We start from the raw sequence: 14593 nt of genomic DNA, 5'->3' as shown, positions 1-14593 counted from the left end.
AGCTAGTAAGTAAGGTAACATTTCAGACATTTAACAGTTATGGAGACATGCATCTATGCAATCGTGACATTTAGGACCACTATGGTCAGAATCTAAGCAATTTGTTAGAACTTTGGCTGATTCTCTTCATAGGAAAGAACATGTAATGCTTGTGAAGGAGAGAAGGTAACAGCAAGATCATCTTATGGCTCAGTCCCTCCTGCATGCAGCCTTTTATGCAAACATTAGATCTATTTGAAGATGACTATAAAAAGTCTCAGAGTTCTTTGCAGCAAGACTTGGCAGCTATAAGGGTGTTCAGCTCCTTGGGGAGATTTCCCTGAGAGAGACAAAATCCTGTGGAAAACCATAGATAAGGCAGTGAATAATACTTGGGCTCTTGCCCCAGAAAGGTTTCAATGTTGATGAAGGTGACCCACTGGAGAATGAGAAACTGCCTCAAAGGAATTCAAATACATTCTGGTGATCAGTCCCATTGTCCCATTGAATACTCTCTTATTCCTTGTATTGAAATCAGGCAAGAATTTACAAGATGTCACCATGACAATGAAGAAGCAAATGCTTGGGATTAAGATGGACTCCTTAAAAAAAGGTGTTACTGTGGCGTAAGAATAGGCATATAAATCAATGAAATAAAATAATCTAGAAATAAACCCTTACATTCATGGTCAATTGATTTTCAATGTGGATAATAAGACAATTCAATTTTTAAAAGTGCTAGGACAACTGGTATACATGTGTAAAAGGATGGAATTAGACCCTTAAATATAAACAAAAATAACTCAAAATGGATCATAAACCTAAATGTACAAGCTAGAACTTTGAAACTCTTAGAAGAAAGTATAGTAGTAAATCTTCATGACCTTGGATTAGGCAAAGATTTCTTTGATAAGACATCACAGGAAAAAGGAAAAAAAATTTTCATCAAAATTAAAATCTTTTGTGCTTCAAAGGACATCTTCAAGATAAGGAAACCCACAGAATTGGACAAAATACTTGCAAATCATAAGTCAATAAAGGATTTGGATCTAGACCATATAGAAAATGTCTATGGCTCAATAGTAAAACTATAAGTACTCCAATTAAAAATGAGCAAAGGACATAAATGGACATTTCTTCAAAGAAGATACAGAAGCATAAATAAACACATACAATGATGCTCAATATCATTAATCACTTGAAAAATGCAAATCAAAACCACAACGAGATGGGATATCACACACATTAGGATGGCTATAATAAAAAAGACAGATAGTAACAAGGATTGGTAAAGAGGTAGAGAAATTAGAATCCTTATAAGTTATTGGTGGGGTGGTAAAACCATTGATTGGGTAAATAGTTTGGCACCTCTTTTGTGAATTAAACATGAAGTTTCCATATGACTCAACACTTCCACACCTAGCCATAAACTCAAGAACATTGAAAATATATGTCTACACAAAAACTAGTTCATGAATGTTAATAGCGGCCTTATTCATAATAGCTAAAAAGTAGAAAAAACCCTCAAATGTCCAACAACTAATGAATGGATAAATCAGAGACATGGTATTTATGTGATGAAACATTTGGTCATGAAAAGGAATGAAGTACTGACATGTCAGCTAAATCTTGCCAGGGGATGGAAGGAATGGGGAATTGCTAACGAGTATACAGTCTCCCTTTGGGATGATGGGAATATTTTGGAATTAGGTACCAGTGATAGATGCACAATACTGTGAATATACTAAAAACCACTAAATTGTAGTATACTTTATAAAATGGTGAATTTTATGTTGTGTGAATTATACCTCAATACTAAAATACTGCCCCCCACCAAATACATGGCTGAAACTTGAAATCATTATGGTAAATGAAAGAACCCAGACACAGAAAGCCACATATTATATTATTCTGTTTACAGGTTTCCCTTGTTTTCTGAAAGTTTGCTTTATGCCACATCACTTTTGTAAAAGAGCTATCTTAGATTCAGTTTTTGCTAACTGAAAGAAATCTGAAGAGGATTTTTGTTTTCATGAAATGGCAATTGCTTCTTTGCTTTAGGCCATTTTGGTTTATGAAGGTTTCATAGGAACATTCTACTTTTGGATAGCCGGTGAAGCCTGCATAGGAAATGTCCAGATTCGGCAAATCCATAAAGACAGAAAGTAGATTGTGGTTGCCAGGTGCTGGAAGTGGGGGTGGTGTGGTGGTAAATGGGTAGTGACTGCTAATGTGTCTGAGGATTCTTTTGGAGGTGAAGAAAATGTTTTAAAATTGAATGTGGTGATGGCTGCACAACTCTATAAAATATATGAAAAATCATTGAGTTGCATACTTTATAAAGGTAAACTTTATGGCATGTGAATTATACATCGATAAAACTGTCATAAAGAGAACAAAAATTTTATCTGCTTAAGAAGTAGAAAGTGATGCAGTACCCATAAATAAGGAAATTGTTTAATAAATCTTTATATCTTATTATCTATAAAAGAAAGGCGCTACTATGCAAGTCAAGCCTGAGTTCACAAAAAACGTAAACCCTGAAGTCCTAGGTGGAAGATAATGCTCCAGTGGCTGCTGAGTTAAAGGGTTCCCAAAGTGGAAATAGATGGACTTTGAGGGATAAAAAATACTGGAATTTCATTTTGTTGAGTCACAAGCCGCCACCATATTACATCAAAACTGAAAGCAAACGTACCTTGTTATTAGTATCACCTAGACTTTCCTCCATTACTCTAAACCCAGCTGCTTTAAGGAGAAGATGATTAGAAATAAGACTGAGGTCTCTCTGTCCTCAATGACTACCAAAGGCCAATTATACCAGTCCCTACTAGTCTGAGTATGGTAGGAAACTTCTGGGTGACTTCAACTCATATGTTTCGGTTGATACAGGCATCCCAAGTCACCGTTCTACCCAATCTTGTGAAGGGACATGGGTCCCTGAATTCAACTCAGGGGTTTTGGGAAAGATTAGCGAAAAAGGAAAGCTAACATGACTTTGTGGGTGGGCTTTGAGACAATGCAGTGTACTGATGTTTCCACATCAGTGAATGTGTTGGAAGAACTGATGTGTTACATGGTTTTACTTCTCAGCCCCATAAATGACAGAGAGGATTAGTCTGATTAGGAATTGTTGCATGTAGAGAGAGACTCATAACTTTGAAGTCCCTTAACTCTAAACTAAAGACTGCTTTGAATTATAAGTCTCTGTGACTTACAAATTTACCAATGGGAGCTTCCAGCAATGGGACCCAGCCTCTACCTGGAAGCATTTTGGATTTGTTTCATCCCCTTTGAAAAGCAGCTATTAGCTTACTATAGGACTTTTTTTTTTTTTAAGATTTTATTTATTTATTTGACACAGAGAGAGATCACAAGTATGCAGAGAGGCAGGCAGAGAGAGAGGGGGAAGCAGGCTCCTTGCTGAGCAGAGAGCCCGACGCAAGGCTCGATCCCAGGGTCCTGAGATCATGACCTGAGCCGAAGACAGAGGCTCAACCCACTAAGCCACCCAGGTGCCCTTTACTATTCAACTTTTATCAAAACCAAACCTTAACTCATAGAGAATTTGATACTCTACAGCCTGATGCTTCTATTTTTGGAGTGGATCAATTCATACTTACTGACTGATAAGTTGGGAGGGGTCCAACGAGATTGATTTTCAATTGGAAATGGCATACTTAAGGAAATAGAGGGTCTGGCTCCACCAGTGTTTCAGTTTTCATGCAAAAGTGACAGCCATTCCATTTGGGGGAAATTTCACTCCCAGCTCCACTGCCTGTAGCAAAGTCATTGGCTCAGTGGGACTCTCGATTTCCAGGGGTTCTCCTAAATGACTGGGGCTGGTTAACAGATGGCTTGGCTAAGCTGGCGTCCACTGTGTTGCTGTACCAACTGCATAACAGTGAAAATGGATGTGGGTGTTCACTCTAAACTCTTCCACTCCAGTGGACAGGACACAGGGGTGTTCTCACAGCTTTGGCCAATATGTGCCTTTATGAACTTGTTATATTTTACTGATTCTTAAGCTATTGCCAGTGGTCTGGCTATTTGGAAAACCAGAAGCAGACAGATTAAAGACACCCTTAGGGGTAAGTTAAAAGCACCCTTTGGAGCAGATTAAAGGCACTTTTGGGATTCCTGATTGAACCATCTGTGTCACTCACAAGGATGCTCACAGGAAGGACCTGTTTTCTGATAAGACCAACTGTAATCAAGCTGCTTATGAAGCCTGAACTACACAAATCACCAAATGTGCCTGGGTCTACCATCGTACCATACACAGAAACACTCCTACCATTGTAGACTGGGTGAGGAAGACTTTATGTTGCTGATTCAGGTAAGTGTGTGGCCGTGTCAGTCCATTCAGCTGATCTAGATCTCATCATGTGGCCTTTGAAACTAATTGCACCATGTTTTCAGCTTTTCAGATAATTTTCAGACTAAAAATGTGATGTCGTAGTGTACGTTTTGTTGCAACAACCACTCAACAAGGATTAATAAGAAAGATATTTGATGGATGGTGTACATTCTTTGTCATACATCATTATCTGCTATTATTGAGCTTGGAATGGCCTCCTTTAAACTTGATTCAAAAAGATTTCTGACTCTGCCTCCTTTAGTTGCTGTATACTCTAGTAAGGCAGTTTGGTCCCTCATGAGTTCTCCCTAGAGCTCTCCCTAGAGATCATTTTCTCTCAGCTACTTTATGGGTAAATGATCAGTATGAATAAAATAGGAAATAATATAGACATATTTTGAAAATTTGGGATTCTTCCCTGACTAATCTTGGGAATAGTCAGGTCAATCCTAGTTAGCATACCTTCTGAATGATAGCCTGACCAGGGGGGAACCTAGGAGACTGAAATTTAATTCTGGTTTGGCTTTTGGATTCTTTTGTTTGGTTGACAGGGTCTAAGAGCCTAAAGGTAATAAACACTTGGTTGAGTACATTGCTTGCAGAATTCCCACAGGGAGCCCCTCTGAGCCAAAATCTGGGGATATAATGGGTCTAAGATTTGTAAACATTTGCTTTTCCCACTTGCACTTGGCCCTTCTGAACAAAAGTTCTGAGTGCATGTGGGGAACAGGTCATGTTATTGTGGCAGTGGAATGAAAACAACAACCTTGGTACCTGGGAGGGAACAACTTAGACCCTGAGAGATACTGGAGGGGGGAAGGAATATTAATGATCTCTGTCTTCCAGAGTTGTCTCTGGAACTTTCTTCACAAGGAAAACACCCTGTTGCAGTGTTCCCAAACTATTGCAAATGTCTTAAATTTAATTGAGTGTTGGGTCTGCCATTCCTGATGAGATAGTCCTGATCACCATTTAATCACATTTTCTCTTAAACTTGCTGACAAGTCTATCAGGGGACCCATAACAGCAGGGGATGTCCCCAGTTTCTACCTGTCATCACTTTCTGATGTCTTCTCCACCGTTTTCAGTCATTCATTGTGGTGTGGATAAACATGACAGACCAAAAGACTGACTTTTGGGTGTCTCTCCAAAAATACTTATTTAAAGTAAACTGGAAAACCCAAGATCTGCCATCTGAATGGGAGGCTATCCTGGAGGTATTGTCAACCTTTGCCATCAGACTGATGTAGACTCCACTTGGCAGGCCCTAATAATTGTGAACTCTTTTAGGTGGTACTGTTTGTGCCTTCAAGACTGTAATTTTTTGTAAGGAAGTCAGACATTCAGTAACTTGTCTCTCTCCAAAAATATGGTGACTGGCATCTTATTTGTGATCATGAGAGACCTTTGAGTATTTAAGGAAATACCAAAAATAGATCATATAGCCTTTAGATCTATCTAAAGTAAAGCTACCCTTAGATATCAGAAGGAAATTCTTGGAGGGGTAACTGGATCATTATTTATGCTAACCTTGTAGACAGTTATCTTTATAATGGACAGTTACCCATATGATAGGTGTCATTTAATTAGGGGAAAAGTGGTAAGAAATTTGTCTCAATGACACAAACTTTACCCTAGAAAGCATTCAGTTTAGCTCCAATTCACTGGTAAGAACAGTTATGGATTATGAGATTATTCTAGGCTCCCTTCTAATGAGTCAAGGCATAGAGTCTGGGAACATGCCAAATATAACCTGCTGTATAAGAATTAATGTCTCAGGTCAAGTGGGAAAGTCAACACAGACACGTAAAGAGAAGGTCACTTGATTTTCTAAAATAAACTATGACGGTCTATGTGTTTTTGTTCAGCTGGCTGGATCTAGGATCCTAGGAGGTATGGCTGAGGTTGTGACTTTAGGCTGGCCTCATCCTGCTGCTTGGAGTCTTGCTGTTAGTAACCTTTATTGAATACTTTATGAGACCAACTGAATGGATTTGGTCCCAGCCTCTGCCGATCAGATTTTTCAGAGTAGGCAGTGGAGTGAGAAACTCATGGGAAAGTTCTCTAGAAACAGGGATGACATAGGAATGAGAGGTAGATGTTGGGAAGATAATTCTCTAGGAGTCTCTTGTATTTCTGTGTATCTTGGGAAGCAAGACATTGACTGGCCTTCACTCTAGACATAGCAAACATCCTTGGATGGTGGAGATCATGTTTCCCTCCACAGTAATTTACTTATGGTCTTGGGAGACAGAGATGTTTCTTTCTGGAGCAAAAAGCAGGCATGATTTCTGACCATAATAAAAGATTCTAGTTCCCTAAGCTCAGAGTCCCTTTCTTGTAATAGCACCTACTGTGTGTGATGGTTTCACTTGGACCTTTCTGTGTCACCGTCTCAGAGAGCCAGCATAAAAGCTAGCACTCTGGTGCTTGATGTGAGTAACAAATGTCCTTTGTCTCTGACATGGGAATTTTATGTTTTTTTTTTTTTTTTTAACTTGTTAGCTTGCAAATAGAGTAAAATTTCACAGAGGAGTTACATGTCAGAACTAGAAATAGTGCTGATCATACTAAAGATACTGAGACCTTCGCAGGTATCTCTCTTGCTGAGGTAGAAGGAAGAAAAAATTTGAGGGCAACATAGAGCAAACCCACAGAACAAATAGAAAGTCCATTGTTTACATTGGACTATCACCTTAGGTGACAATGTGATCACTCATGAAGATCAGTATGCCAGAAAAAATATGATGAAAGCAGCTTGTTAAGGTACATTAACCTGTTAGTATTTTGCAAAATGGACCATGAATCAATGAAACAAATTAAATCCAAGCAATATATTGAACACACTGAACACCTACTATATAAAGCCACTATGCTGTCTGCTTTCTACAAAGTTCTACAACTGATGCAGAGGCAAATGAGATGAGCAATAAGAGACAGTTTATAATTTGGTTGGGAAAAATTTTGTATAAAATCATAGTACAAATTTGAACATATACTGTGTAAATAAAGAGAAAAAAGTCAAAAAGGACTTAAAATTTTGGAGGAAGAAATTAGGTGACTTTGCTTTAGTTTTAGCTTTGCTTTGTTTAGCTCCATATGTGAGAGCTCCACACCCTTCATTGGCCTACACGTTCTCAATGAAAAGTTAATGAACAATCCTTTTTCTGAAGAAGGTCAGAGCAGGGACGTGAGAAAGATTCATTACAGAATCTGCTCAAAACCTGTGAAGACTTCATGGCACTGACCTGGGTTTACTGAACTTAAGTCTCAGAGTGGGGGATCACTCATCAGTCACTGAACAGAGTATCATTAGAGTTGAGGAGAGAGCACAAATAATGGATTTAAGGAATGAGGAGGTATGTGAAGAAAAAATATTCTTAATCTTCTTACTTAGGGTTCTGCTTCTGTGCTTAAGTTTATAGATAGGGAGAATCCATAACCTAGATTCCTACTTCTATCTCCAAGATTGCTCATAGCAGTACAAAGACATCTCAGAGTATGCCCTTCACTGGCACACACCATGATGGCTTTTCTCCTCAAGCACCTGCACACGTGGGATGTACAAAGTAAGCCTATGATAAACTGATCTTTACTAAAGTTTATATTTTTGAATAAAGACTTTGAAGAGGTAGCTTTATTTGCTAGCAAATCTTTTTTTTATGGGTGAATTTTAAAAAATTTTAATTCAATTTAATTTTTTTTCAGTGTTCCATAATTCATTGTTTATGCACCACACCCAGTGCTTATAGTCTTTCTCTAGCAAGACACTCCTTTGGGATCACTTAAAGGGTGGCTGTGAGGATTAACCAGGTTTAATATATGTGGAAAACACTTGGTAAACCGTAAAATGGTAGGTGAATTTTAGAATTTATTTATATATTCGTCTAAAGCTTTGCTTCAGAAAGAAGTTAAGGACTATTATATTTCTATGAATAGCTGGTTATCTATCTTTTGGCTAGAAGCCAAGCAACTCAGATATCTTCAAACTTTTATTCTGACTCTACTATCTCTTCCAGAGTTCTTGTGCTGGGAAAACTCTTTCCTTCATAGGGGAGGTTTGCCTTTGGGAAGAATAAAGGAAAAAATATACATAATATATATAGTTTATATAACTACTTTTTCCCGCTCATTTTACATTTCCATCTCAGGATATTTAGAAAGGAAAGGCAGCTGGAAAAAAATGAAAATTACCCTCTGAGAAAGTGATGATTGATAATACTGTACATTATATCATTTTTCTAAAGATCATACACATTGAGGGCCTATTTTTAAGTTGTTTTCACTTAATGCTTTATGAACATTTTCTCATGTTCATAATATTCTTCAGAATCATAGTTTTTAAATTATAAATGTTGCATCATGTTCCATTTGGAGATAGTATCATTAATTTATTTAATTATTGTTTTTTGTTTAGATGATGTAAAAATTTTCCTTTAATGAATTAAACATATACCTACCACATTATCGATAAGCCATTCCACTGCTCAGATATTTATTTACCCAAGAGAAACGAAACATCTGTTCATACAAAGAGTTATATATGAGTATTTTGTAATACCTCAAACTGAAAGTGACTGTCCACCCATAGGTGAATGAATAAATAAAATGTGGTCGTACCTACATGTGATGCAACACTACTTAGCAATAAAAAAAGAATGGATTAATGGAAAAAAGACAGTCTCTTCAACTAATGGTGCTGGAAAAATTGGACAGTCACATACAGAAGAATGAAACTGGAACATTTCCTTATACTACACACACAAATAAGACTCAAAATGGATGAAAAACCTCAATGTGAGATAGGAAACCATCAAAATCCTTGAGGAGAACACAGGCAGCAACCTCTTTGACCTCAGCCACAGCACTTCTTTCTAGGAACATAGCCGAAGGCAAGGGAAGCAAGGGCAAAATGAACTATTGGGACTTCATCAAATTCAAAAACTTTTGCACAGCAAAGGAAACAGTCAACAAAACCCAAAGACAACCAACAGAATGGGAGAAGATATTTGCAAATGACATATCAGATAAAGGACTAGTATCCAAAATCTATAAGGAACTTATCAAACTCAATACCCAAAGAAAAAACAATCCAGTGAAGAAATGGGCAGAAGACATGAACAAACATTTCTGCAAAGAAGACATCCAAGTGGCCAATAGACCCATGAAAAAGTGCTCAACATCACTTGGCATCAGGGAGATACAAATCAAAACCACATTGAGATACCACCTCACACCAGTCAGAATGGCTAAAATTGACCATTCAGGAAAGGACAGGTGTTGGCGAGGATGTGGAGAAAGGGGAACCCTCCTACACTGTTGGTGGGACTGCAAGCTGGTGCAGCCACTCTGGAAAATGGTATGGAGGTGCCTCAAAGAGTTGAAAATAGAGCTACCCTTTGATCCAGTAATCACACTACTGGGTATTTACCCTAAAGATACAAATGTAGTGATCCAAAGGGGCACCTGCACCCCAATGTTTATAGCAGCAGTGTCCACCATAGCTGAACTATGGAAAGAGTCTAGATGTCCATCAACAGAGGAATGAATAAAGAAGATGTGTATGGTATATACAATGGAATTCTATGCAGCCATCAAAAAATTGAAATCTTTCCATTTGCAGTGATGTAGATGGAGCTAGAGGGTATTACGTTCTGCGAAATAAGTCAATCAGAGAAAGACAATTATCATATAATCTCTCTGATATGAGGAATTTGAGAGGCAGGGCAGGGGGTCATGGGGGGTAGGAGGGAAAAAATGAAACAAGATGGGACCAGGGAGGGAGACAAACCATCTGAAACCTTTAATCTCAGGAAACAAACTAAGGGTTGCTGGGGGAGAGGGGGTGGGAGGAATGGGGTGGCTAGGTTATGGGCATTGGGGAGGGTGTCATACTATGGTGAGCGCTGTGAATTGTGTAAGGCTGATGATTCACAAACATGTACTCCTGAAACAAATAATACACTATATGTTAATTTAAAAAAAAAGAACGGACTACTGGCACATGCAGTGACATGGATGAATCTCAGAATCATTGTGCAGACCAAAAGAATCCAGACAAAAAATAATGTGCTTATCATTCCATTTACATATAATTTCATAGAATACAAAGTGCTCTATAGTGATAGCAGTTGCCTGAGGACAAGAGTGAGGGAGGATTGGATGAGAAAGCATGAGGGGATGGAAATGTCCAGTATCTTGATTTTTCCTGATTGTTTCATGTGCACAAACATGAACCAAAACTCATTGGGTTGTATAATTTAATTATATATTGTTTAGCATACATAAATAATACTTCAATAAAGTAATTTAAAAATTATAGCTTGGTTTGAAAATACTATGTTGATATATGATGACCCAAAATATAATTTTTTTTTTTACAAAACTCTGTTTTTTTTTTTTTTAAACATATTTCTAGGCTCTATTTTCCTGGGAAGAATGGTGTGAAATTTTAGGGCTTTGGGCACATATTGTGCAATGTCCCTTGAAATAGATCTTAATATGTGGAGTCCCACTAGTAGTGGAAATAGAGGTTCATTTTCTGAGAACTGGGGAGCTACTTATATCTGCAATTTTTTTTATACCAGTATGAGTTAAACTCATTTTGTAGCTTATGTGCAGTTCATTTCTAGGTTAATTATCAGAACAGAACCAATTCCTTCTCAAATTGAACAGTGGCTATTTCCAAGGATGAGTGCTTATGAAACAGAAGAGAAGGGATTCTTTGGCAGGACTGTTAATCACCACTGGTCAGAACCCTACCAAAAAGAAGCTCCTCCGAGTTATTTAGATTGCTTACTCAAACTGCCTGGTCTTCTGGGCAGATCAGGGACCTGAACATATCCACGTAGCCATAGAGATCAGGATGGGATTTCCATGTGCTCTCAGTCAGGTGAAGAGGTTGAGAAGAAGGACAGGGGCAACGGGCCCAGAAGATCCCCAGGGCACATGAAATTTCACTTAGCTCTCTCCATTGCTGACTTCACTAACATCTTAATGCATGAGGACCACTGAAATACAGCACTGTGTGGCTCTTTCTTCCTTTCTATCTCCCTTTCTCTCTCTCCTTCCTTCCTTTTTCTTCCTTTCAGATTATTTATTTATTTGTGAGAGAGAGAGAGAGAGAATGACCCAGACGGGGTTGTGTGTGAAGGGCCGAGGAAGAGAGAGAAGCAGACTCCCTGCTGGTCAGGGAGCCCAAAGCTGGACTCCAACCCAGGACCCTGAGATCATGACCTGAGCCAAAAGCAGATGCTTAACTGATTCAGCCACCCAGGTGCCCCACAATACTTTTTCTTTATTCCTGCAGAAAATATCTGTAACAAATATCATTCTGTGTGATTTAGTGGAAGGACCAGGTTTTGGAGCTGACTTCAAATATGTGACTTAGGACAAGTTATTCATTTCTCAGAGGCAGATTTGAGCAGTGAAATTTATCTTGCAAGATTGTTTTGAGGAAAAATGAGAAAACATATATAAAAATTTACAATGCCTAGTGCAATGTTAGATATTAGGTTTCTTCCCAATTAAAAATGTTAGATATTAGCTTTCTTCCCAATTAAAAATTAAAAATTAAAAATAAGTCTAATCTTCCCCCATAGATTGCCACTGCATTTTACATACCATCTAATCTGTTGTTGGAAGGAAAACATGACAACGATGAAAATATTTTGTAAACTGTAGGATGCCATACACATCTGAGATGCCAGTTATCTTTGCTTTTAAGTCCTATAACACCTGGATCAAAGTTAGCTCCTCTTAAACAACCAAAAAGTCTGTAGCAGTTGATTAATGGAGTAAAGAGACCTCGTACTCAGACATTTCAACAGATGCCAGGATGCTAAACTACTATTTTTTTAATATGTAGAAGAAAAGCCCAGTGCTGACTCTGTCCGCTGGGTAATTACCTTGAGGATGGCAGTGTCTGCTGTTGGCAGCAGTTTCGAGTCATTGTGAAGCACCTGGAATGGAGCCAGGTAATTTTACTTAAGGAAGGAGGGTTGTTGATAAAATACATTCACAAAAGCATTAATGGTCATGGTTTCTAACAAAGGAGAGACTTCAAGAAAACTAGGTTGGAAAAAAAGCATTTTCTTACCCTTAATAACGAGGTCTATGTTGATCGCCACTGTGAATTTGGAACAGCTGACCTGCTGTTAACAAAATGCTTACATGGACTGCAAAGCTGGAAGAAAACCAGAGAGCCTGTGTCCTAAGGGGCAACGAGCATGCCGACACGCTCTCTCCAAACCTTATGACAGCTTGGGAAATCTCTGAAGTTACCTTGTATTTTTGGAAAGTGGGAAGCCAGGAAAAAAAAATCCTGGGAAAACATCCAAGTTTTAAAAACATCTTTTCTCTTCCTGGCTCTCCTGCTGTTATTTCAACTCTTTGCAAAGAAGGACAATCAATAGTTATTTTTAGATATTTAACACACCATGCGATTGGTAATTAACCAAGGCAATGTTTCTGAAAATAGTTTGCTTCTATATATGAAGGTAATATTTGCATGAGGGTTTTCCTCCCCTATGGCAAATGTTTGTTAAGCTCATTGCAGACTTTCGTCCCTGCCAGTCACGTACAGAAGTCATGAAAATCTGTCTTGCTGCAAATTGTTTCTCTACCTTGTACCCAACCCAATGGAACAGAATGAGAGGGAAGGGACCAAAAATCCAAGCAAGTGGAGGTGCTAAGAGAAGGTGTCTGGAAACCCTGGATCATTGTCTTCTTCATTTGGAATAAAAAGGTAAGAGATGAAGTAAAACATCAAAGATTGAGAAATACGCAGAGGAAAAAAGAGGTAATAGCTGGTCAACTGTTCTGATGGCAGGTGAAAGAAAAAGAAGATAATGTTACAGGCCATTACATTTCAGAGCAATACAAAAGAGGGAGCTCTCAAGCAAGAAAATCATGTTTATTTTAGTCTAAACAAGCACGTAAGAAATAACAAAGATGATTATCCCATCTTTAATAGGCAGCAAGCTGATTCCTTGTTTCCATCTTCTTTAAAGATACAATCTTTTAAAATATACGTGTGTGTGTGTGTGTGTGTGTGTGTATTTTTTTTTTTCCATCAAGAGTGGGAGTTAGTCTCTCCACAGGTCACCACGTTCTCTGCCAGAGCCATGCCATTTTCTTATAATTGTAAGATCTGCTTCAGAAGTGGGACGTCCAGGGGAGAGAGATGCCAGGACATTAGCACACTGTGAACATCTGACCTCTGATTTGGGGAAATGATGAAAAATTAATGGGTGCAGATGTGCTCATCCTGCGGCAGACAGATGTTCTCTTTACACACCATTTAGAATCCCCTGGTGTGTTTGACTACAGGATGATGAATACAAAAGCTGAATGATGTGGGGATCAGCAAAAGTGCTGGGAAAACCAAAGTTTATGCTAGAGGATGGCCGAAGTGGTCTCCGCCAATGGGCACTGTCATAGAGAGCATGCTGTCAGGAGGGAGGTCGCTTCACCTGGGGCAGAGGTCACATTCAAGCGGACTCGAATACTGCGACTCATACTCTGGTCTCAGTAGAGGATAAAGTAGGGACATACCATTCTTGATCCAAACTCAGCACGCAAAGCTCAGCGACTTACAGATGGGTTCAAATCCCTGCGTCATCCAAGAGTACGATCATATCCAGGACCATCTGTAGCAGAATTATCCCCTAGGCTTCACTGATCTGTGTGCCTCCCTTGTCATGGCACCAACACACTCAAGTTTGCGTTGAGGAAGTGATCCCTTAGAAGTGGCTTTATCATCTCACCTCACTGCTCAAAACCGTTCAATGGGCTCTCATTGCCAGAGACATTTAAAAGTGACTCTTAACTTTATCCAAATGCAACACGCTTACGTGGCAAGATAGACTCCTCGAGATGTCTCCGAAGAGATGTCCTTAGAAAAACCAAAGCACAGAAAATAGTAACTATGTGTAAAGGTTAAATAAAGAAAATAAACACATCTATCTGAAGAACAGAAAGCTTGCTGGTGGGATAATAGTAGTTTTTAGGTCCTCCGCGAAAACTGGAAAAACAGTATAGATGGTTACATTAAGCAATACAGGAAATTGGATCGAAGTAAAAATGTCATGACTAAAGACAATTCGAACCCAAGAATGGTATAAAAACAATACTTGGAATCCATATTCTTTAAAATAGGACAAACATCCTTCTCACAGGAAAGGTTTATGAGCCAAACTGTCTAAAGAGAGGCACGTGAAATGAATCAAAGACAGGAGATTCCTTCCAGAAATG

This window comes from Meles meles, chromosome 2, assembly GCF_922984935.1.
Source record: "Meles meles chromosome 2, mMelMel3.1 paternal haplotype, whole genome shotgun sequence".
NCBI classification, from domain to species: Eukaryota; Metazoa; Chordata; class Mammalia; order Carnivora; family Mustelidae; genus Meles; species Meles meles.
The sequence above is the reverse complement of the archived record's forward strand: the minus strand, read 5'-3'. Positions refer to the sequence as shown.